Raw genomic sequence first — 25,107 nt, forward strand, 5'->3', positions numbered from 1 at the left:
ATTTCCTTCTCTATTGCCATGCATGTTTTCACAGCTAAGAATCCAGGCTTTGGGTCAGACTTGAGATGTTGTCTTCATCCTGTCTCCCAATAGGACATAGCCTTGATAAAAGGCACCCTATATCTTAGTTTTAGAGTTTTCATCTTGACATTGGGGATGAAATAGGTTCATAGTGCATTATTTGCTGTGATGATTGAGATAACGCATGCCAACTAAGCTTTCATTGTGGTGTCTTATATATTGCAAACATCTAATTAATGTAAGTTCTCCTGAGGCTACCTCTCACATGATGACAGTTGTCTGTATCTCTATTGTATCTTATTGTACAGGTTATTTCTGTATTCACAGGGTCTGGGATGAGTAGGTTCCTTCATTCCACTGCAGTACAGGTTGGTCTGAACTTTGTGCAAAACCAGATTAGGGAGGAAGATGCAATTGGAGATTGCCTCAGCATGGTGGATGGGCAACAAGACACTTTCTGATCAAGGAAATAATGGTAGAAGAGGAGGGAAATTGTCATAAATAAGTAAAGATTTGCACAGAGAATTGTGCAGTAGAACTCTTCTACTTCTAGGCAGCCTGGTAGAGCTCCATTACCTTGTCTTGAAACCATTAGTCATAAAAGAAGTTAAATAAAAAACAATATTCATGAGAAAAACCACACTTAAGGAACCAAGGCATCTTAAAACCCACTTGAGGTTCAAGAATAATTGGGTTTCTATCTCTCATTTAAAACTCCCATATCTCATTTAAAACTGCCTTTTCCATGACAGCCATGTGAAGTCACTGAGATAACAATATTTAGAACTGCCAAAATGGTGACATGCAAGACTCTGCCAAAAATGTAGAATAAACAGGGAACAATGACTTCATTTGTGGATGCATTGTCTTCTTGCCAGTCCCTAGTTTTCTATTATTCTAGTGTAGGCAATTTGCATTGCTTATTTGTGGTCCTTTTCACTTCCATTTTTAGCTTGGAAATATCTCTAGATAGCAAATGCCTTTCCCTTGGTAGTAAAATGCCTTCTTTACGGCCTTTGTGCCCCCTGCCACTTGTTTCTCCAAATCCTTTTTTCTCACTCTAATTGCACTTACGTTTTTGACAGCAGATGGCCTTGTAGACAATGTCAAATGTTCTTATATACTAGACACACCTTGTCATCTACTAAATACACAGGGATATGCTCTATAGTGTACTGAGAAGTGAAAAAGGACCCACTATAAGAAGGTTGTATTTTCTTTCCCTTGTCAGTACCTTACCCTGATTTAAGTCATCCCTTCACTATTGTCACATATAGTTGCTTGTGTCACAAAGGCAAATCTAGAAAAGTACACAGTGACTTGGGATTCTTCCTGTCCTGCATAGCTGATCTTACTGAGATTTTGAAATCACTTGGAACTTGAGTAGAGAGGGACAGCAGCCCTTCTGTAACTCCTGGATGTATTGTTCTTCCTAGGCATGTTGTTATAGGGCAGGGAAGAGATTTTTCAAATTAAAGGAGTAGAGTACTTTTCCCCTTTTTTACTGTTTGACTGCTGAATGCTTTACAGCTTTGTAATTTGGAAAGAATCGTTCTGCTTCTTTTGTGCCTCACTTTATCACACTATATAATTACATCTGCTAAAGCCCAGCATCTAATTCTGCTTTTCAGGCATGCATATTGCACATCATTACAAGTGACATTTCTTTTGGATGGAGCTGGTTGCTTAGCACTTTTTGTTTCTGCCCCATCAGTACCAATCCCAATAATCAGCTTTATGGCGCATCTTCTCATTGTAATTTGTCTTATTCCCATAAAGAAGAGATCATTGCAAATGGTACCTTGTAAAGTCTGCATGTAAAGATTGCAGACTTACTGTGTGGCTCCTCCCTTTCTCCCTCCTTTCCATCTGTTATGCATTATACATATTGAATTGTCATTCATGGCTGATATTTTGAAATTGGGACTTTTCAGGAGAGTAGAGTGGAAGCTACTCCTTAGGATGGAGCATACATTTCTCTTTGGGTACCTTCTTGCGGACTCTTCTGCCATATTGTTTCATTGATGCATACCCTCTGTCTAATAGAAGAATTAGAGGTTATGATATCCACTGAGCATGTAGTTAGAGGTGCTGCTTTGTCTTTGCTTGAAACATAGACTCTTTTACATGTGTAGGTATGCTCCAAAAATTCACTATTCTGAAAGGGTTTTTCCACTTAGCTCCTAATGTTGTTGCCCTTTGTCTATAACCTGTGCATTGGAGGAGAGGTTAATTATCAAATATTTGGAAGACAGTATTTTATTTTAGAATTACAACACTAACACTAACATTGTTTAGTCTCTTTGGCCCAACTATCTTCCTCTTAGTGACTTAAAATATTGCTTTGAGACCCATATATACTCACTGAATATATTCATTGAAATATTTTCTATAAAAGTCAGCATTTAAAATAGCCTACAGTTTTTAAATGTTGATTAGAAAGACCATGTGGAAGCCTAGGACACATGTTAAATTAAAAATGACAAATGTGAAGCAGCCACACACTATTACAAAGAGGCCACCAGGGAGGTGTGGAAATACAGAGCTGGCTCTCTCAATGTCAGCAAGTGTTGTCTTTTTAAAACGAATTGCTTAGTTGTATTGCTTTGTTTATTTAGTGAAACTTCATAGGCAAATACATTTCATTAAAGTCAAAACTTGTCTCCTGGTATAGTTTTCACTGTGGGAAGTTCCGCATAAGAACCATTTATGATTTTTCAGAGGATTCAGGCCTTGGCCACATTGAGGAGCTCATGGATAAAAACCCTTCTTTGTTAGGGCCCATCCTCCCTTTCCTCACAGATATTTACAGCCCTGTGTGCAAATGAAGACTTGCACTAATAAAGCCTACTCCTGCTCCTTCCTGAGTCTGTTTCACATGTCAACCTTTGATCATGGAGATGACACCACCTTTCATTCAGGAAACACAGCTGGAGATCTAAAATATGTTCACAGTGACATCATGAGCATAAACTCTGAAGAGCAGCCACACCGAAGAAGGCTGCAGGAGACCCAAGCTCTGTTGTCCCTGAGCTCTTCTTATTCCTGAGGATATTATGCAGATGCATATGTTTCATTGGGCAAGATAAAACTCTCTTTTTTCCCTTAAGAATTAAATGACTAAAAGGAAAGAAAAAAATGGAAAGGAAGGAAGAAGGGGAAAAATGGGTGCAGTAGGGACTGAAAATTTCTTTTAACATAGAGTTATGTGCAATAAGCCAGGAATTACAAGAGTGTCAGATGGGCAGTGTGTGTTCTCTAAAGAGAATAATTGAGAGTTAAAATCACTTTCATGAAGCAATTATAATGCATGTGTGTTTTGATGTCCATGGGGGATCAAGGGCCCTCCATAGATACCCAAACCTATGGCAGTCAAGATGCCAGATCCCTTATATAAAGGCCAGTGATTAAAATCATTCCTGGTAACAAAGAAGTATAAAATGTTCCTAAAAATGTAGATTTACTTTAAAAGACATTTTAGTACAACACCTCCATTTCTTCAAACTAAGCTGAGGAACTTGGGCTACAACTAACTGTCTTTTCATTATGTAACAATGGGTTTTCAAGTTGATTATCACATGCTTGGTATGAAAATCATGACAAAATAGAAGATTCATTCATTATCAGTTAAAAGTTCTCCTTTGAAAATTTCATCCTCTTTGTTGAGTCTACATTTTAAAAATTTTAAGCAGAAAATAGAAGCACGAGTTTGTGTCTGAGCTTTCTTTTAATTTCTAGATTTGTAAAATGGCATATTAACTAGGGTTTTAAAATTTATTTTTCAACAATTTCATGTTTCAGTAATTTTTTGTCATCTGCTGAATTTAAAGTCATGTATAATCCTTGATCATAGTCAAGGGAAAAAGGAAAAGACAATTAAAACTGTAAGTGCTTTATTAATGATCTTTTTAAATAGCTATAGCTTATTAAAATTCTTGACAAATAATCTTGACAGTGTGTATTTGTGTGTGTATATATGTATGTAGATATATACTGAATATAACTTGTATGTAAAGAGATTGTTGAAGTTTGTTGACAATAAAGCAAAGTAAAGTACAAAAGAATTGTTTGTATAATTCAGTCTGAAAGAAGGATATGATGGAGAAGGAACATTTATTTTTAAAGTGAATTATACTAGCTACACAAACTGATTAACTTATTAGGATAATAGAGTTAGGTGTTTCCCTACTCCTTGCCGGGAAGTACTCATGGTTCATGAATTTTCCAACACAGGATCCAATGAAGTACAGGTTTAAAAATTTATGCTTGCTGTCATTACTATCTATATATTTTTGTGCATTTCTGTGTTGATATAGCTGTTTGTTTGTTAGTCACTCTAGATTTCCAGATAAAAGCCATGCAGTCATAATTCACAAGTTGGTGTAAAACTGGAAACTGATTTAGGTAACAGTAAGGAGGAAGGAGTTTAAATAGTTACAAAGGTCAGATCAACCATCCCCCAGAGTTCACTGTTCAGGTCTATATATAAAACAGTCTATGGCAACTTCATCTGATAAACACCAAGTCTCTGTCCAGTGACTCCTCTGTATGTAAAAGTCATCACTCAGTGCTGATTAGTCTCCAAGATAAACCTCTCATTTATCATTCATACACATAATAGTCCTTGACAACCCAGGCAGATGAAACACCCTCTCCTTTAAGGAAATGAAGCTCATATATTTAATCCATTGTTAAACAAAACTTTTCTCATCAGAAAAGCAATTGAAGAAGTTAGCTGAGAAGACTACAAATGTCAAATGTTTCTCGTTTGTGAGGATGTTTCTTAACATATCTTTTAGAACATCCCATATTCTCCTTTTCCTTCTTTTCTTTGAGACAAAGTTCTGCTATGTAGCTCAGGCTGGCTCAAATTCAGGATCCTCAGCCTCCTGAGTGTTGGGATTACCTGTAGTTGCTGCTACAAATGACTTATTTTGCTTTCTTTCCCCTTATCTTACCTATTTCTTTTCCCTTGTCTCATTTTCTCCTTCTTGTAACTGCAAATATGAGGATGATCTAGAATTCTTTCTAGAGTTTACCATTGTTCTTTTCCTGAGTTGATCAGACCTCAAGATTTTAATTACTTTGTTCTCCCCAAATGCTTGTTTCTAGCCTTGCCTTATTTCCAATCTGTCCACTTGAAATTACTGTCAGATATGGATTAAAATACGAATAGAGACAGTAGATTTTCATAGATTTCCATGAACCTCTTACTCTTTTAACATCTTTCCTAAATTTCCTCATTTGAAAAAACAAATGGCACTACCTGTACCAAAGTCCCAAGAATTTTTGAGCACTTTACTTCATTCTTTTATATTCTTTTCATTAACAAGGCTGTTCAGTTGATTTCATTTCCAAAGCATGTTCTGAACTGGAGCTTCTCTTCAATACACTTATCCTCCTCACTTGAGCCATTATCTCTTGACTTGTCTAAGGAAATCACTCACTAATCCATCATTCTTTTCCAACTCTCACCCTCAAGCCAGCATTCTCAGTGGCCAATAGCTTCTTAAAATGTTCATAAGATTTATGAACTTAAAACTCTCCATTGACTTCCTATCACCCTTAGAAAACCACTACTCATCTCAACTTCTAAACCATGTGCATTCCTGCTCTGCCTTCCTTCCACATGTTTGCATTCACACTATCTGTCTCCATCAGTCTCATAGTCTTTACTTGTCATGGCTATTACAGCTTCCTGCAGCTTCAGGACTGTCATTCTTGCTGTTTCCCTACTTGGAATAGTCTCAGTGCAGACTTTGACATTGCTGAATTTTCACAGATCATGTCCCATTAATGGCAGGCTTTCCCCAAGACTCTACCTTGAGAAGGAACATATTGCAATACTCTGACATGTTATCCTCTCATATTTTATTTCTGTCATTGAGCGCCAGCTGAATTATAAGAGAATTGCAGAAATTTTTAAAATAAACATGTGCTCTCTCATGATTCAGCTTTGTTTAGCTAAGAGTTTCATTTCTTTATTTTTAAAGATTTTTTTTTTTTAATTATGTGTATGGGTCAGGGATTATATACGTGATTGTGGTGCCTGCAGAAGCCAGAAGAAGGCATCACATATCCTGGCATCAGAGTTACAGGTGATCCTGAGCTGCCCAACATGGGTTCTGGGAACAAGCTTGAATCTTCTAGAAGGGCAATACATCCTCATAATGACTGAGACACTTTTCTAACTCCTATTTATTTATTTTTGATCACACTGGTCTGTCTCTAAGTCTATTTATTGTAGCCAAGGACTATCCTGAATTCTTGCTCCTCCAGTGTTCTGTTCAGAAGTCCTGAGATTATATGAACCTGCCATGACATCAAATAGATTTATATTTATTAAGAGACTCTATTTTTTTGTCACGTATGTGGCCACCAATGCCCCCGCCCAAGTGTCTATCTTCTATAAAGAACCTAAAAATTATGGTTCTTCAAATGAATGTTTGAATAAATGAGCAATTAATTAGTGACACTCTTGGCCAATTATAAGAAAATTTAGAGAACTAAGAATGGGGTCAGGAGACATGGCTTGGGGGCAAAGAGCCTTAACTGTTTGCTTTGAAAGCATGAACACATAAGTTCAGATCTCCAGAACCCATGTAAAAAAAAGAAAAGCCAGATGTACATACCTGTAAGCCTAACAATGGGAAGCAGAGACAAGTACTTCCTAGTAGCCCCCTGGCTAGCCAGCCTAGCTGACATGGTGAGCTCCACACTGAGACTACATCTCAAAACTAAGGCAGAGAAGTGATCGAGGAAGACATCTTCATGTAGGTCTCTGACCTCCACTTGCATGTAACTTGGGAGATGTCACCCTCCCCCACAAGAAGTCAGGAGGAATTCCCTGTGGAAGTGATATTTGTATAGAGCTTTTGGTAACTTTGTAGATTTGATGTAATTTTTTCCTCAAAAAATAAGCTGAAGAAAAAGACACTCTCTTTCTCTCTCCCTCTCCCTCCCTGTCTCTTTCAGTGTGTGTGTGTGTGTGTGTGTAAGCATATGTGTATGTGATTTACATGTGTGTTTGCATGTGAGTACACATATGTAGGCCAAAGGTGGTCTTCCTCAATTGCTGTCCTTATGTACCAAAGTAGGGACTCTCACTTGAACTCAAGGCTTACCATTAGCCAGTGTAGCTAGTCAACTTACTCCACAGATTCTGACTGTGCTTCCTGAACACTGGTATTAGAGGCAGACTACCAACTGGTCAGCATTTACACAAATGTTAACAATCCAAACTCCAGCCCTGATGCTTGTATGGCAGTAAGCATTTTTCACATTTCCCCAGTCCTACATTAGTCTTTTAGACCAGAATTTCTATATAATATGCAAACCTTTATGCCTCAGCATTGAAACACACTGAAATCTTTTCCTCTGGTGTACCTTTATGGCTCATATATAGCTTGTCTATTCAAGTTTTACATTTTTTTAAACAATAACAGCAGCAATGCCAGAATAAATGGATCCAGAGAGTAGCTTTGAAATCAACCCCAGCGTTTGTCAACTATTAGCAGAATGATTCATGCAGTAACCACTCTCCTCTTAGAGTTTTGAAAATTAAATAGACCCACATATAGTTGTGTCATGTTTGCTACAAGTGATAGATAACTAAAATTAATTTCCATTATCATTATTATATTTAATATTAGCTTTTTGTAAAAAACTTCCTAAGCTGACCAAGTCCTAATGTGGTCATTCTATAACAGTGATTCATGATCAGGGTGATTTTGTTCTCTTTAAAATTTATTTATATATATATATATATATATATATATATATATATGTTCATGTGTGTGAGTACAGGCAAGCCTGTGCAACAGCACATGTGCGGGGGGTGAGGGAACAATCTTAAGTGTTATACCTTATACCTAGTTAACACAGGATCTCTTATTGATTGCCACTGTGTACACAAGATTATCTGGCCTGTGAGCTTCCAGGGACACTCCTGAAATTACATTCTATCTTACTGTAGAAGCACAGGAATTACAGTGTGCACATTATTCTGGCTTTTATGTGGATTCTGGGGATCTGAACTCAGGTCCTCACACTTGTACAGCAAGTGCCTTAGCCATTGTGCTATCTCTCCATCTCCAATTTTATTTTTTTCAAGTGGCAATTGGCAAGATCTATGGAGAGAGTTAGCAGTTGTTACAACTTGGAAATGTGCAGCATTGGTATCTAAAGAGTAGAGGTCAGAGATACTGCTGACATCTCCAGTACACCAAACATCATTTCCTATTCTCCAGAAGAGAAAAAAAAAATACCCAGTCCAAATTCCAACAGTGACAAGATTTAGAAACTTTACCCCACGTCGATCCCTGTAACTTTTCAGTGGCTATTCGAGGCTCAGGGGTTGTCTGTCTGTCCTCCCACTTCCTCCTACCTTCTCTGGATCCTACTTGTTCCAGAACCAGACTTGGCCCAAAGCACGGTATGCATCTCAATCAACCAAATGCAGCACCAAAGACAGTCCTCATCCTGCTACTCTACTCCATTTACCCTTTGTAAGGAATAGTTGGTAAATTTAGACTACATCTCTAATTGGAACTTAGAATGAAAGTTTTTATATTTAAATTATCTTCCCAGACTCTCTCTCTCTCTCTTAATTTACTAAGCATTTAGAAGCAGGAGTCAACTTTTAATAACTATAGACCTCTGAGACAAAGGTTTCCTCTCATGTATGCCATCAATTTATCTAGACAGTTAAATTGATTTTGCTTCATGTGTTTTCTTCAGATCCCTGTGAGAAAGATGCATTTGGAAGATAATTTCTGTGTGAGAAGACTTGTTAAAAGTGACCTGCCATAGTCTTGAGGGAGGCAATGCTGACTTTAGGAAAATAACAACACGTATTGTACCTGAGGTTAAGGAGCTTACCTGAAGTCAATCGAGACAAATCTATTTGTAGGAGCTAAAAGAAAGCACTTAGGTACTGAGGCTGCAGAGAGCTGAGCTCTGTGCTTCTCAGCCCTTGCTGCATGTAAGAATCTCCTGGGGAGACTTAACATACAATTGCCTGGGCTTCAGGCCCATGCAATTTAAGCACATATCTTGAATGAGCCTTGAGAGCAGAGTATTCCAAAACTGCCCATATAATGTCCCTCATCACTAGGACTGAGAACCATTGGTTAAAAAGAGAAAGTGATGACCAGTATAATAATAGCTATTCAGACAGAGGTAAACTAGGCAACAATGCAGCTTCTGTTTTGCAATGTTACAATAGAAACTTTAATCATCACTGTGGAGAGAGCCTAAAAATATCACCCAACATTGGTAGTGATGCTATTTTTCACCCAGTATTGTGATGAACACTAGTAATCCCAACCATCATGAGGCTGAGGTAGGGGAATAATGAATTCATTGGCAGCCTGGGTTATGTAGCAAGACTATGAATTCCCTATGTTTCCAAATGGTACCCTGCATTTGTAATTTCATTGTCAAATTTCAGAGTATCATTATATTTTACTTAACTTTTAAATTCACTCTCAAGATTTATCAGAAAGTATACTCTTTTATTGGATCTGTTCTTAGGTAAACAAATCAGTTCAGAAAGCTTGTTTGACCTCTCTGAGTTCAGTTTCATTTCTCCTGTCCTTTCATTTGTTTATTTAATAATACGCAGCAAGTGTCTGCTCTATGATGAAGGCTTATGCACTAACTGGAAATAGAACGAGAATAAGATAGAATTGCAGGCAGTGGAAGAGTTTCAGAAGTGAAGTTAACAGGAATGTGGTATCATCAAACAAGTGAGAAATCAGTTTTCTATTACATCTTTTGTGTTTCAACAGGGATTCAATCACACAGGTTTGAATTAATCACAATTGGGATTGACTTCTTTATTTTCTTCCTTTTCAGTTTGCTTGTTTAACCTGCATTGTTAAGACACAATTTTATGTCTTATTTCCATCATGAAGCTGCATATCACATGTGCTTCTGCTGAAGCTATCATTTGAAGAATTATGTCTTTCTTTGGTTACCATAATATCCAAATCACCAAAGGCTGGTCAATCTGATAATTGTGTTCTGTGTTTATGATGGATGTGCTTCATGTCCTGTGGTTTTCCTTGCAGATACCAAGAGACAATGTATCTCTCTTCCTTATATCATGACCTGTGAGAGGCCTTCTCTTTATGCTCTGCCTCTGGAAGAGATAGCTGTGTCAGGAGACTGTACAGTCATCCCACAAACAAGAGGAGCTACAAACAGAACCAGACAATGAAGAGAGCAGGGACTTGGGATCTTTTGTGTTGTGCTCTGGATCCACTTACATCTTAAATTTCCCAGTACGTGAGCCAATAAATTCTTCTTCGTATATCAAGCAGAATGGATAATATTGGTCAGTCTTTAAAGCAGAAAATAATTATGAACCACTCTGCCTAGAAACCTAGGCTGTTTGGAAAGAGCTTTCATTGACCAACTTCAGCTCAGAATGGGGTTGTCATACAGGATTTAAATTTTAAACGTAACACTCCCTGTTGTAGTTTCATTTCTGTTGAAGTGATTAAAAATGCATGACAGGAAGCAACTTAGGGGGAAAACTGTTTATTTTTAACTCACAGTTCCAGGTTACAGTCCATCAATTGTAGGGATGTCAAGGTAACAGGAACTAAAACAGATAATCACATCACATCTACAATCAAGCACAGTATGCACATTTACTTACTATTCAGCTCACTTTCTCTACTCTTACCTAGTCCAGGACACACAGCCCAGGGAGTGGTGCTGCCCACAGAGGGCTGTGTCTTCTGTTATTTATTACTATAATCAGGACAATCCCCTACAGACATGCATACATACTAACATGATCTAAACAATTCCTCGTTGAAACTCTCTCTCCAGATGGTTCTGGATTGTGTCAAGCTGACAACTGAAAGTAATATCACACTCCCCTCAATATCCCATTCCACCAGGTTATATAGCACATGCCTCCAAGCATTGTTGACTGTGAAGCTGGTTCTAATGCACTTATTTATATCTTGGGTTGCCAGATGAGCATCCTCAGCTGCAGTGGAATCCGCTTAACAAGCTCTCTAGGTAAGTTTGTTCTTTATTCAAATTAGAAAACTGCCAATTTAGAGTTCTTACATTATTTTTCTTTAGTTCTTTATAAAGAGACCTAGTTAAGGAATTCCTTTTTTAAACTCTCATGTTTTACTATTAAGAAAACAAAGTAATGGATTCAATTTTGGCACTTTGTTCATATTTTGTTTATTTTCTGGTTGGGAATATATTATCAGCATATGAAGAGACAAAAATGCATATTTAAATTTTATTTGCCATATACACTTAAACTTCACCCTTTTGAAATCAATATCTTATCTTCTATTTTATTTCCCCCCTTTTTCTTTATTTGTTACATATAAACATAGATATACATATACATACACACTTGTGTGAGTGTGTGTGTGTTTCTGAATCCATTTACTGTTGCTCATATGTATGAATTTTTAGGACAGACTAGATGATATTGGATAACCAATCAGAGGACTTATATCTGGTGGGGCAGGAGGGTGCTCTCAGCAATCATTAATTGCCCACAGCTTTTCATCTAGTGGTGGAGCCTTGTGTGATTTCCCATTTCCATACTTCAAGTTAACTGGTGTTACCATGTTTCAGGTCTTATCTAGGCGACCAGATGTTGAGATTTCATAGGTGGAGCTTTCCAGTCACATAATAATGATGAGTTCTTGCAGCAGACATCCTGGTCCTCTGGCTCTTACCCTTCTCTTCTACAATGTTCCCTGAGTCTTACTTAGGCATAGTGGTTGTGTTGTTGGTGTATCATTTGGCCTGGGTACCCTATGGTCAGTTGTTCTCTGTATCTTGACAAGGTGTGGCTTTTTGTGATGGTCTTTATCTGCTGCCCAAAGAAGGTTCTTTAATGAGGAGTGAGAATCTCATTTATCTGTAATATAAGGATATTTAGAATGCAGTTAGAAACTTCATTGGTTTAGGGAAGTGGCAATAATAGTTTCTCCTCTAAGCTCCATGATCTCACTAGCCACAGGTGATTGGTTAGGATTACAATGTCAGACATGAATTCCCTCCTACTGAGGAGGCAAGCCTTAAGTCTGATTAGAGGAGTATTGGTTAACCCCATAATATAAGTGCCATTATTGTGCCTTTCAGAATACCTTTCCATGATGGGCATTGTTGTGGTTTCTAGGCACCACAAGCAGGTATGACTACTGACTGCTCTTTTCCTTTGACGTCTTACATAAATAGAACTGTTCAGTACTATGAGATGTAGTCTCAGTGAGGAGGCTTGTAGTTCATTTCCTGCTCAATTCCTTCAAGTCAGGTATCTGAAGTGTGTGGTGTCTTCAGTAATAGGTCATTGGCTTCTAGTCATGGGAGACAGCAAAAGCTAACAGCAATAGCTAATCTTGTTTTAGGGGAGGACCCTAGAGCCCCCTGACCAACAAATTGAAATGGGTTTTCTCATGACTGGTTTTGTGATTTTTGTTGGAAAATTTATGCATCTTTGGGGTAGGAATGTCACTCCTATTATGGTAACTTTATGTAAAATATTTGTATATTGTCTTATACAGTTCCTAATTTTAGTTAAAGATAAAATAGTATTCTGTATGTCTTTTTTAAATTGTCCTTAATGTTACTTATTCGTCTTCCTTCCCTGTGTATTGACCTCCCTTCCCACTCCTTGCTTAAAGTCCCAACTCCTTTCCCCATCCCCCCTTCATAACAGCAGCATCCCAGTTTTTCTCTCTAGAGTTCCTTGTCTCCCACTCACCTTGGTCTGTTTTGAGTTTCCCAATTTCTGTAGTTACTCCAGGATATATAATGACATCTCAAGTTTTGGAGCTGGGTACCACAAATAAGAGAGAACATGTGGTGTTTGTTCTTCAGAGTCTGGGTTACCAATTTCTAGTGCCATATATCTGCAAATTTCATAATTCCATTTTTCTTATAGCCAAATAGAATTCCTTTGTGTCATGTACTTTCATCCACTGAAGGACATTCAGGTTATTTCCAACTCCTGGTTATTATAGATATTAATTTTCTTGTTTTTATGGACCTCTTCTCTATTCCCTTAAACATTCTACCACTCCCTTGCTGGTCTCCTTCCTCTCCCTAACAGTCTCCTTTCTGTTCTCAGAAGTATCTTGAAGAATAGATAAGCAACATTGATCACAAATACACAAAAGTTTCTTTTCTAAACGACTTGATTGCTGTGGAAAACTTGACAATGCTTCAACTTAATTCCTTTAACCATATAACTAAGCTATTACTTATAATAATGATAATAGCTTTATTGGATGTTTATTTTATACCAGAAGTTTTGCCACTTGTTTTGTTTGTTTGTTTGTTTTGTGTGTATTACCTTCCTTTAGTTGCCATTGTGAATTTTTTTGGTGATATTGCCTCCTCTTCACAATGTTTGAGGACCCTGATTCCCAGACCTGAATGAATGACTAATCTAAAGGACTAGACTCCCTAGAGAGGTCTCCTTTGTTTGAGGGGAAAAGGGTTCAAGAGGCTTCTTCGGCCTCTCCTCTCCGAGTCTCTCAGAAGAGTAAACATCAGTTGAAAGAAACAGTTGGAATTCTTTGATGGTGAAAAGGCAAGAAGCAAGAGCTGGAAAATTTTTGCAAGTAATTCTATTACTTGCCTGTTAACTGCTTAAGCATGATAAGCCCAGGGGGAATGATGGTGTGTTTTATAAGCCATCTGGTTTTAATACAGTAACTTGAAGCTAATAAAAGTAGTCTGGGACTGAATATGGGGAATGAAGCATTATCTCTTTATCATGATGGTTCTGAGCATTTGGGAGAATGTTAGAAAGATTGTCTGTTGTAGTTCCAAATGCTGATACATGCCAGCCAGCTGGCGCACCTGGTTGGAAATTAAGGTTTCAGGGTCCTGCTTCTTGAAATACATTGCCATGATATATAGGCAGCAGGAATCTATATTAATAAGGCAGGCATTTCAGAAATGTCTCTAAATCCAAACCATAGTTTGTAAACTGCTTAGAAATTGTTCAGGTGGAATATCTCATAGGCTACTGGCAGACCAGCAGGTTTCTGCCAGTTTTATCTCTTATATTTTGACTTTTAGTATGAGAATTCATTTAATGAAAGTGATATGCTTTTAATGATATGATGAAAATGATATGCTTTCCCACGGTATTATTCTGGCTTCTACCTAGCTTAGTTTTGCTAGGTGACTGGGTCAGGGTCTAGTACTCTTGGAACAGTGTTCTGCTGCCTGTACCAGAGAGCTTACAAGGACCAAGGACTTCTGAGACAGAGTTGTTTCTCAGAACTCCCACATTATCATATTAGACAGACTTACAGGGAGATGGTAATTGAGTCAAGTCCTTTGTGCAATCTAGCCTATGATATCCACTGTTTAAACTGACCCTTTCTGAATCTGACCTTTTTATTCACCCAAGCCTTCTGAAGGGCTATAGTGAAGCTCATGTGTGCTGTGTAGTGCACTTTGAGTGATAGTGAGAAGGAGAAAGCTCAAAGGTATGATCCACTTAGGGTTTGGAGAACAGAAATGTGTTCCATTTGTTCTTCTGCTTTGGGGACCCCTTCTTGGATCCAGCTGTACCTCTTTGTGAAATGATAAATTAAAATCAAGTTTTTAAATAAAAAAATAAGAAAAAGACAACTATTAATCTCAGATATTTTACATTGGCATGGATTTTGGTATAGGGATACATATTTAAAGTTAATTTTGTTACACTATATATATGTTTCTATTCTTGTTTAAAGGATTTTTGTATATTGATACAAAATTAAGGTTATTTTTGGTACAACATATTTTATATGTTTTTATTTTTGTTTAATGTATTGTACCTATGCAGTTCATTTAAAATATAAGGTAAAGTTCTAATTTTTGAAAGCTTTATTATAAATATTTAGGATAATCAAAAAACATAAGTTAATGGTTAGTCATCTATAACTATCAAATTTGTAGATATTTATGTTTTCAGGATTATATAGAGATATATATTTAGTTAGATGGTCTTCAAATACTTCAACAACCTGTAGAATATGGCATTTCCATGACCACTGAACTTTGCCAAAACAGGGCAAGATAGTCCTTCATGCTCCTGCTTCACAGAAGAAACTGCCAGATATTCTGCAGGACACAGAGAAAAGCTACTGATGAACTTTGCCAAAATAGGCAAAATTGTCCTTTAAATTTCCTGCTTCATTGAAAAGTATGCCAGAGACTCTAGGTCTGTAGGCTGAAGATAGATGACCCAATGTTACAGAGGAATCTTGGATGACTGTCCAGGCAGCCAGATGTCTCTGTCATTCTAGAATTTTGGAAGATATTTACAGTACACTTCCTATTTACTTAGGTAATATTATATCCTTTATGGTCTTTGGTGGAGTTGAAGACTAGATAATTGTAATTATAGTTTTTCTTAGTTATAATAAAAGGTAAATTAGATATAAAACTTTAAACTCACAAAGATAGGATAGATGGTAGAATATTTTCTTTAATTTAGCCTAATACAAATAGATTAGATATTGTGATTGTAATTTTTGCTTGATAATTGTTTTGTTATATGCAATAAAATATGAAAACCTTCCCTTTTGATTAGACAGATAAGGGGAAGTGCTGTGGGATGGTCTTATGCTGTGAATATGTGTCACTTCCATTGGTTAATAAAGAAGCTGTTATGGACTATGGCATGATAGAATAGAGACAGGCAGGGAATCCAAGCAGAGAGACCAGGAGAAAAAAGTCAGTGTCGGGGGAGACATTAAGTGCTGCCAGGGAAGCAAGATGTAATGCCATGAATCCACATGACAATACATAGATTAAAAGAAATGGGTTAATTTAAGATGTAAGAGCTAGCTAGCAAGTAACCTGAGCCATAGACCAAACAATTTGTAATAAAAAAAAATCATGTTTTTTGTATGTGTATATGTGTGCGTGTGTGCATGAGTGTGTGTGTGTGTGTGTGTGTGTGTGTGTGTGTGTGTGTGTGAAACTCTATGAGTTTACAGACACAGGGGAACCAGATGAGACCCAGAAGAAAGCAGTGGTTGTCAGCCACCATGTGAATGCTGGGAACCAAACCTGGGTTTTCTGCAAGAGAAGTGAGCACTCCTTTTTGTTTGTTTGTTTGTTTGTTTGTTTCATATTTTTTAGTCAGGGTTTCCACAATATTGCCCTGCTGTCCTAGAGCCCATACTGGATTAAAACTCAAAGAGACCTGCCTGCCTTTATTATCTGAGTGATAAAGAGCTATAAGGACTCTTGACCACCAAGCCATCTTTCAGAAATGGAATGGGTTTTATGTTTCTATTCTTAAATAAGGAACACTCTGGTGCATAAAACTCCAGGAGGACAAGCCCATTTCAATGTTTTAGAGAACTAAAGTGTATTCATTGACAAATGCAAAAAACAACACATATAAAGATAAGTACATAGAGTTCATGGGAAATCATGGACCAATAGAGTCTGCATAACACTCCATGTGAAAGTAGAGTTTTGGTCACAAAACAAGTTTCTGTATTTCCTGTTGTTGATATTAGGCAGATATTAAGAAAAAAATGATTACAGAGTCAATTTCTAACTGGGTTATTTTGCCATTGGATCTCATAAGGTAGTTTTCAACTTGTGGGTGTGACCCTTTTGGGGGGGTCAAATGACCCTTTCACAGGGGTTACATATCAGATACTATGCATATCAGATATTTACACTGTGATTCATAGCAGCAGCAAAATTAGTTATGAAGTATGGATGAAATGATTTTATGTTTGGGGGCAGTCACCACAACATGAGGGTATTAAAGGGTAACAAAGTGTCACAGCACTACTGATCTACTGTATCATGGAGAGCTCAATTTGGGCCCAGTTGCCGACTGTATAACAGTGCAACTCCTTCTGTGATATAGAATTGTTCTACCTTATTTCCTTTTTCCTGCCGTCCTCCCATTCTTCTATATTCTCATTCACTGATTTAAAGGTGTGTTTTCATTATTTTTAAATTGTTTGTGTATTTTCCATGTCAAGTAATGTGTTGGATATCTCTGGAGTATGAGTTATAGGAATTCTGTGAGCTGACAAATATACTTGCTGGGAATTGAATTCTGATTCTCTGGAAGGACATTGCATGCTCTTAACCACTAGGCCATCTTATTAGCCCCTTATTCATTGATTTTAAGTGACGTATTATGAAGTGTTCTTTTTAAATTGATGGAATGTTGAAGCAACTCTGCTGTGCAATACCAAGTCAAGATTGTAAGAGCAATTCATTTTGTTTAGGTGACACTTTGCATTATATCATGCAAAGGAAAGATGCAGTAAGATCCTCCAGAAACACAGGAAAAACAAATAGGTTTTCTTCCATATGTGTACTATACTTGTAATTTTCTTATAAGAAATTGGCTCACCTGATTATAGAATTTGCCAGGTATCAAGATAAGCATGGTGACTGGTGTGGTAGTTTGAATGTAATTGACCCCCATAATCTCATATGTAGTGGTGCTGTTAGAGGGTGGGTATTTGTTGGATTGGGCTTGGACTTGTTGAAGGAAGTATGTCACTATGGGGGTGGGCTTCGAGGTTTCTTGTATTCAGGATATCACTGAGTGTCTCAGTTGACTTCCTGTTGCTTGAAAGATGTAACACTCTCAACTCTAGTATCACATCTGCCAGCATGCATATCATCATGATGATAATGGACTGAACCTCTGTAACTGTAAGCAAGTCATCCCAATTAAAGTTTTTGTTTATAAAAATTCCTGTGGTCATGATGTCTCTTCACAGCAATGAAAACCCAAACTAAGACAGTTGACAAGCTTGAAACTATGAGAGTTGCTGATTCAATTCCATATCAGAGGCAGCTAGGTTTATAGTACTGAAGGAGCTGAGATTTTAGTTTGGCTCTAAAGGAAGAAAAGGGCCATGCCCTCCATTAAGGCAGTGAGATCTGAGGAGCCCAGGTTACAAAGGGAAGGATTTGCATTTTTGGTCACTATAGACCTTGAGCAAGTTAGATAAAGCCCACTCTCAGTAAAGAGTACAATGTGGTGCATCTATTCTGACCACTTGTTAGACTCTTGTCAAACACTCTCACCTCAATTCCAAAGGTAATATCTGAGATTTTTGGGTGTTCCAGGGCTCCATCAAATTGACAAAATTAACTTCCACAAAGAGCTCAGTTGTAAATGATATTGCCTTAGGACAAATCCCATCCTTTTTAAGGTTCAAGAGGGATGCTGAGATAGATTGTCCTTTTTGTTAAGAGTTTATTGTGAGAGTTATTAATGCCATGGACAAAGAATAGTATAGTGGACCCTCAGAGGAATGTTCTGGCCTCAACACCATTTTTAGATGGACAGCATGGCAAGGATTCCAAGTAGAGTTCAGGACCCAGTGGCATAATAGAAATTCCTTATAGGTTTCTAAAATAGGGGAGGTTTCATGCCAAGTGGCTATTGAGTTTTCTGTAGTAATGCTTGTCATCAGGCTGTCTCTGATTCCCTGGCAGGTAAGAGAGGAGAGAGGAGGAGGAAGTAGTTCTACTAATGAGTAATTCTGGGACCAGGATATGAGAAGGAGGGGCGTATTTAGTTAAGGCCTATCCAATTTAGAGGCAGTAGTGTACTATCCATAGTCAGCTAATGTTCTGGACTCCAGTAACCTTTGGGGAGGTAAAAATGGTTCCTGCCATTCTTTCTGCAATAATGGTGCTTGTAGAATCTGTTAGGGGCTCAGAGATGCACTAACAGGTTCCCTATAGAGAGTCTGCCATTCCCTTCACATCGGCCATAAGGAAGAGGCTGGTGTAGTGATTGGCTTGATTTGCCCCAGGTCCAAACCTGACAGATTTCCTCCCTTTTCTCCAAGTTCCTCCTCTCTACTTCTCTAGGACAGCCTTTCCATTGAAGTCAGTATCTTTAGATTCTCAGTGTGGACACATTACTCACTCCACAGAATTGCAAAATCCCAGACTCATTATGTATTTTGCAGGCACAGTTTGATTTCTTCAGGCTTCCCAGAGAAGGATAGATCTGGCATTCTAATTTATTCCTCTCTGTTCTGTAGATCACTTCTTTGTTGGTTTTTTTTCTTCTTTACTTTTTAAATATTTATTTATTTTATTTGATGTGTATCAAGGTTTTGCAGTGTGTATATAGGAGCACCACATGCGTACCTAGTGCCCATACAGTTCAGATGAGGATGTGTGATCCCTTGGAACTGGAATTACAGTTAGTTGTGAGCCTCTGTGTGGATGCTGGCAACTGAATCTGGGTCCTTTTCAAGAGCAACAAGTGCTCTTCATGACTGAGCCATCTCTACCTGTGGAGATCACTTCTGAAATGATTTGAAGAGAAACATAACTTAATCACAAAGATGAACCTTCTTCCGTACACTTTTTTGTGAATGGTGTAGTCTGTTAAGTCTGTGGGAGGTGAACATATTTCTATGATGGCATTGCTTGCTATCAGATTAGACCTCTTTCTCTTTTGAAGAGACCCACATCTTCTTTTTAAGCTATTCTAGAGGGAGGGATCATGTAGCTTGAATTCTAATTGGTCTTAATAATAAAAACCTGGAGTTAGATATAGAGGTAAATGCCGAAAGATCAGAGAGGCAAAGGTGCAAGCCAGAGCCACCTTTTACCTCACCAACTCCTCAGCTTGAAAAGGGGATGAGCTCCTGTCTCTTCCCACCTTATATTCTTCTTTCCATCGAGCCATATCACTTCCTGTTTCCACCTCCCAAGTACTGGAAAGATGTGTGCCTCCCAAGTACTGGTATCAAAGGCATGGAATCCCAAGTGCTGAAATTAAAGGCATGAGCTTTCACCACATGCCTCTGTTTCTTTTTTTAGACTGAACCAGTCTCATGTAACCTGAGTAGCCTTAAATTCCTGAACTTCCTGCTTTTTCCTCCTAAGTGCTGGGATTAAAGGTGTGTGCCACCACTGCCTGGCTTCTATGGTTAACTAGTGGCTAGCTCTACACTCTGATCTCCAGGCAAACTTTATTTGTTAGAGCACAAAATATCACCACAGGAACAAGCCCCAAACCAAACCTTTCTGATCCTTGAAAAGGGAGAGTATATAATATGCATTCAAATATCACAGAAGTCCGTGACTCTCAAACAGTTCATTGATGATGGGTCTTCAAAGCGCCACTTGCCAACTTCCAGGACAAATGAGCATTGGCAAAAAGTGTTCTTTCAGTCTTGTTGTTGGGCATGATGTTCAGAAAGGACAGTTTTTAATTAAACAAGGCAATGAAGAAAATTCTGCAGAGAAATTGGGAGCATAAAATATATACAGTAGTTTCTGTCCTATGGGACTCTGTTTTCTGTTTTGTCCCAACTGGCAATGGGCTTGAGTGTAAACTACTTTTGTGGTGTTATGAAAGAAAGAAAGGAATATATTTGGGTGTTTTTTTTTTTTGAGCTCTCTAGAGTAACAAAACTTATGGGAAGAATGTGTGTGTGTGTGTGTGTGTGTGTGTGTGTGTGTGTGTGTGTGTGTGTGTCTGTGTATGTGTGTGCGTTTGATTGATTAAATTAGTACATTAAAATAGTAACAGCTGTTGTGTCACATCTGAGAATCAAGGTGTGTTTATTATTTTTTGTGCGTTATTTCCTAGTGTCTCTGTTCTTTGACTATGGTATAAGTAGCAACCCACAAATAAGAACAGAGCTCCTGACACAGCTATGGACTCAAAAGTAATTTTCATTTTGGAAAGCATTTCTGAAAAATAAATAGAACATTTGAAGCTGTTGAGAGTCCTTTGCTATCTTACATTAGTATTTTTTTCTAAACGTTGTCATGTAAAAATATGGCAAAGCTGAAATAATAATGTACTTCACATTTTCTTTTGCAACGTGTTTCTTTTTTTTTTTTCCCAATATTTCCACCATACTTTTTTGTTGCTTGCTGGGTGGATCTTTCCTCAAATCAAATAATTGAATTTTCTTATTATACCTCATGTACTTTAGAGATTCTATTGTGTCTCCTGGACCCCTTGCAACTAGATAACAGTCCAGTGAGCTCCAGCCCACATGGAGAGAAAGAAAATGTGTGTCTGTGGGGTCTTGGGAAAGGCATCAAAGGCTTAAGGCCTGGGTCTATACCTTTATTTTACTGGCTTTGATTCTAAGATGAGTGAATCAAAGGAGAACATAAATACATATCACAGACAGATGGTTTGAGTACATTTCCAGAAAGAGGTACCAAAATGTCTTTAAGTAGAAACAAATAAAACATAAGAATATATTTAAAATAGGTACTTTTCACTCCAACCACACATGAGAGTGTGGCATGTTAGGATATCAAGGTAGAGGCACACCTGATATCTTATTGTAGGATGTCAGGGCAGCAGTCATGGTTGGAGATTTACTTGTGGATGCTTGTACTATAAGGAAGGTGAAAGAAAGAGCTAAAATAGACTTCTTGGATGTTGGAAATAGATTCCACAGAGTAAGCAAATGAACTTTATAGCTGGGGTCGTATTTTGTACATATTGAATTCATCATCTCTTAACTTGGGAATAATGCAGTTGTTTACATTTACAACTGATATGCAACATAGTTAATGGCATTTCCCTGTGCCTCACATGATAATAACAACAACAAAATTGCCCTTTTCTGTGCATTTGATATTTTATCTTTCAGGCACACTAGCAAAAATTATTCAAACAAGCATTGATATCTTCCAAGCACTGGCCCTGGGCTGATTTGCAGGTAATTCATCTTTGAAACTGCTTTGGTGTCCAATTATGAAGGCCTTTTAACTGGATTGTTCTTCAGTTTTTTCTTTACCTCTAAAGATTCTTTGGATTATACACTTTCTATTGTTATTATTCCTCTGACTCTACCTGCTTTAGACAGGGTCTCATTATTTAGCCCTGGCTGTCATGGAACTTACTATGTAGACTAAACTTGGTCTTGTAGTCACAGAAATCTGTCTGATGCTGCCTTCTTAGTGCTAGTAATAAAGATGAATGCCACCTTGCCCAGTGTTGTCTGTTGCCATTTTTGGCACATTCATTCATTTCCTCTCTTACTGATGCTTCTATGTACAGCATCTATGTATTACTGTGTCTAAGGGTAACTTTCAAGGGACAGAGAACATGTGCCTTGAATTAAAACAAGTTGTTGGGGACTGTGGATGTAGCTCAGATGGTAGAGTGATTGCCTAGTATGCAGGAAGCCCTGGGTTCAGTCTATCACTACAAACAAACAAACAAACAAACAAACAAAAAACCTCACAAAAAACAAACAACCACCCCCCAAAACAAAACAAAAACAAAAACAAAACAAAACAAAACCATGCGTGGTGGTACCTGCCAATAATCCCAACACTTTCATATAGAGGCAGGAGGTTGAGGAATTCAAGGTCATGCACATCCTCTGGTACATATTGAGGAAGAGGCCAACTTCTTGTACAAGATTCTGTCTTGGAATAAAGAAAAAAAATTAAAAAGCTTAGCATAATTTAGTTCATCATTCGCATAGCCTCTACTAAACCTAGGAAGTCAGACAGTCACAATCAAAGCCTAAGTTAGAGAGGGATATTTGTGAAATGCTTATTTTATTTAAATTTTTCTTCTTTTTCTCAAGAATTGAAACAAGCCAATGACAGATTAAAGGTCAATTGTCCTATGTCTCCTTCTCAAGGGAAGATTGCTCTTTCAATCTGTCATAATTCTAACCCATTAAAACAAACCATACAGGACTCTGGCTAATCTGGGTCCAAGAAACCAAAGATAGAAGTTATTAGTCCCCCATACCAGGGAGAGAAAGCATGGATCTGTCCCTTTGCAGCTCCAGTCTCATGGTGAGGCTCTGAACTAGGCCCAAGCACAGAAATTTCTAGTATTTTCCATTTCTAAGGATATGATGGGGAATGAAATTGGAAAGCAAATTATGAAGCTTACCTAGCCACACGTGATTATTCTTTTCTTAAATGCAAAATTCCTAGAAAAAAATGACACACAGCTGACTCAGAAGCTAGCTAATCTAAACTTGTTCAGATGTAGTTGATTTTTTTATCACTCATTCTTTATAGGTCTTTCTCTTTCCAGTGATTCTTCCTGCCATTGTTGCTCACAGTGGTCCTTTCTCTCTTGTACTTCTACTTTGCACATTGTTCTGACGTCCACTTCTCTGATGAGGAATGAATTCCTCTCTTCACTTTCCTCTTTCAAGTCCCTCCTTCTTCCTCAGTTACTTCTTCATCATTCCCCCTCCCTTTTTTTATTCTGGGCTCTCATTTGCCATGCTCTTTATTCTTGGGGGCGACATTCACTCCTGGATCAGTGTTTTACACTTGATACAATTTTTCCTGGTACCCTGGAATTTTCTAGCGTAGAGATGGATGTTGAGGTTAAATAAGATACATCAATGTGTGCTTGCTCTTTGTTGTTGGGAGAGAGGTGGTGTGCATAAATCAAACCAGGCATTTCTGTCATGACAACTTTAGCAGCAACATTCTGTCCTTGAAGTGTTTATTCTCATCTAAACCTGCCCTGGCATTTATGAGCTCATACTTAAATATTGCAAGGCTTGTCTTCTACTTTATTTGAAAATAGTAAAGTGGTGGGTGATTTTATCTTTTTTATTTCCAGGCAGGGGTAGAGCAGGTGGTACCTACTGTGGTCTAGACAGGTGTATTACTGGAAGATGTCTCCTATTTTTATGACCTGTGGCTTGAAGCTCTCATGCATTGCTAATGGGATAGAGTCACAAGTTTTCCTGTAGATTGTGATGTGCAGTGATTTTCAAACCATTTACAGGGTCTAAACTATCCCTGCAAGAAGACTCCTTGGATGCCTACTTCAGTGAGCTTAACATTGTTTTCCTTCCTTTCATTTTCTTCCTTCCTTCCCTCTTTCTCCTGTTCCTCCTCCACCCTTTCCTTCGTCTTCCTCTTTTCTTTCTTTCTTTCTTTCTTTCTTTCTTTCTTTCTTCCTTTTCCTTTCTGAAGTTCCATAGGTCAAGCATCTCTCATAGATTTTAGTTTGCTTTTAAGACAATAATAATTGTGATTTTCTGTTGTGGGATATTTGTACACTGTGTGGAGATGTATTGTGATTGATATAATAAAATGCTGAATGGCCAATAGCTAGGCAGAAGGTATAGGTGGGACTTCCAAATAGAGAGAACTCTGGGGAGAAGAAAGGTGGAGTCACCAGCCAGAGACACAGAGCAAGCAGGATGTATAGGAGGATAGGTAATAGCCATGAACCATGTGTCAGAATATAAATTAATATAAATGTGTTAATTAGTTAAGTTATAAGAGCTAGTTAGAAACAAGCCTAAGCTAAGGGCCAAACTTTCATAATTAGTAGTAAGTCTCTGTGTCATTATTTTGGGATGGTTGTGGAAAAGAAATTCCAACCACAACTTTCAAGTTTCAAGGAGTATAGAGTATGGAAAGCCAGGAAGACTGGTAATATCATCTTATACTTTTATAGGAGCTAAGGGAGATTTCAGAAGAGACAAGAGATTTGTCAATCAATTTCCTTCTTGAAATGCACCTTAATGTGTCTTTATGTCTATCAACCTACTTATAAACAGTATTGTCCTAAATTAAAATTTTGGAAAAAAAAAAACAAATGGAAGAGAAAGAAACAGAATCATTTTTGCATTAACAAGACCTTAGCAGTGAGATAAACTATATAGGAAGAAGTGGTAAGAACACATTTTCTGAAATCAATATTCTCAGTTTTATATTGGAATTGAGCTACAAGTTAACATTTCAAAATCACTTACTACTTTTGTAAGATTTTTGAAAGCAGAAGGAATCTCTAACTGGCTTTTTGGCCGTGATTGAATGGTTTAGTCATCCTTGTTTTTGACATAATGTAATTTGCATTATTTTGGGTTGAAACTCCTGTTTATAAGGAAGCTGTTTGTAAAAATTATTTGAGCTCTGTTCTTGAGCATTGCACTAAACACAATGGAATATGCAAAGGAATAGAGAACAGGAAAAAGAAGAGAAATAGAAGAGAAAGGAGAGAGGGAGGAGGAAGATGAGAAGGAAGCAATTGGGTCTATGAGCCATATATGCTAAATAACTTAGGACATAGCATGGGGACTCAAAGGTGACATCACTGTAAAC

The sequence above is a fragment of the Onychomys torridus genome, chromosome 3, assembly GCF_903995425.1.
Source record: "Onychomys torridus chromosome 3, mOncTor1.1, whole genome shotgun sequence".
Taxonomy (NCBI): Eukaryota; Metazoa; Chordata; class Mammalia; order Rodentia; family Cricetidae; genus Onychomys; species Onychomys torridus.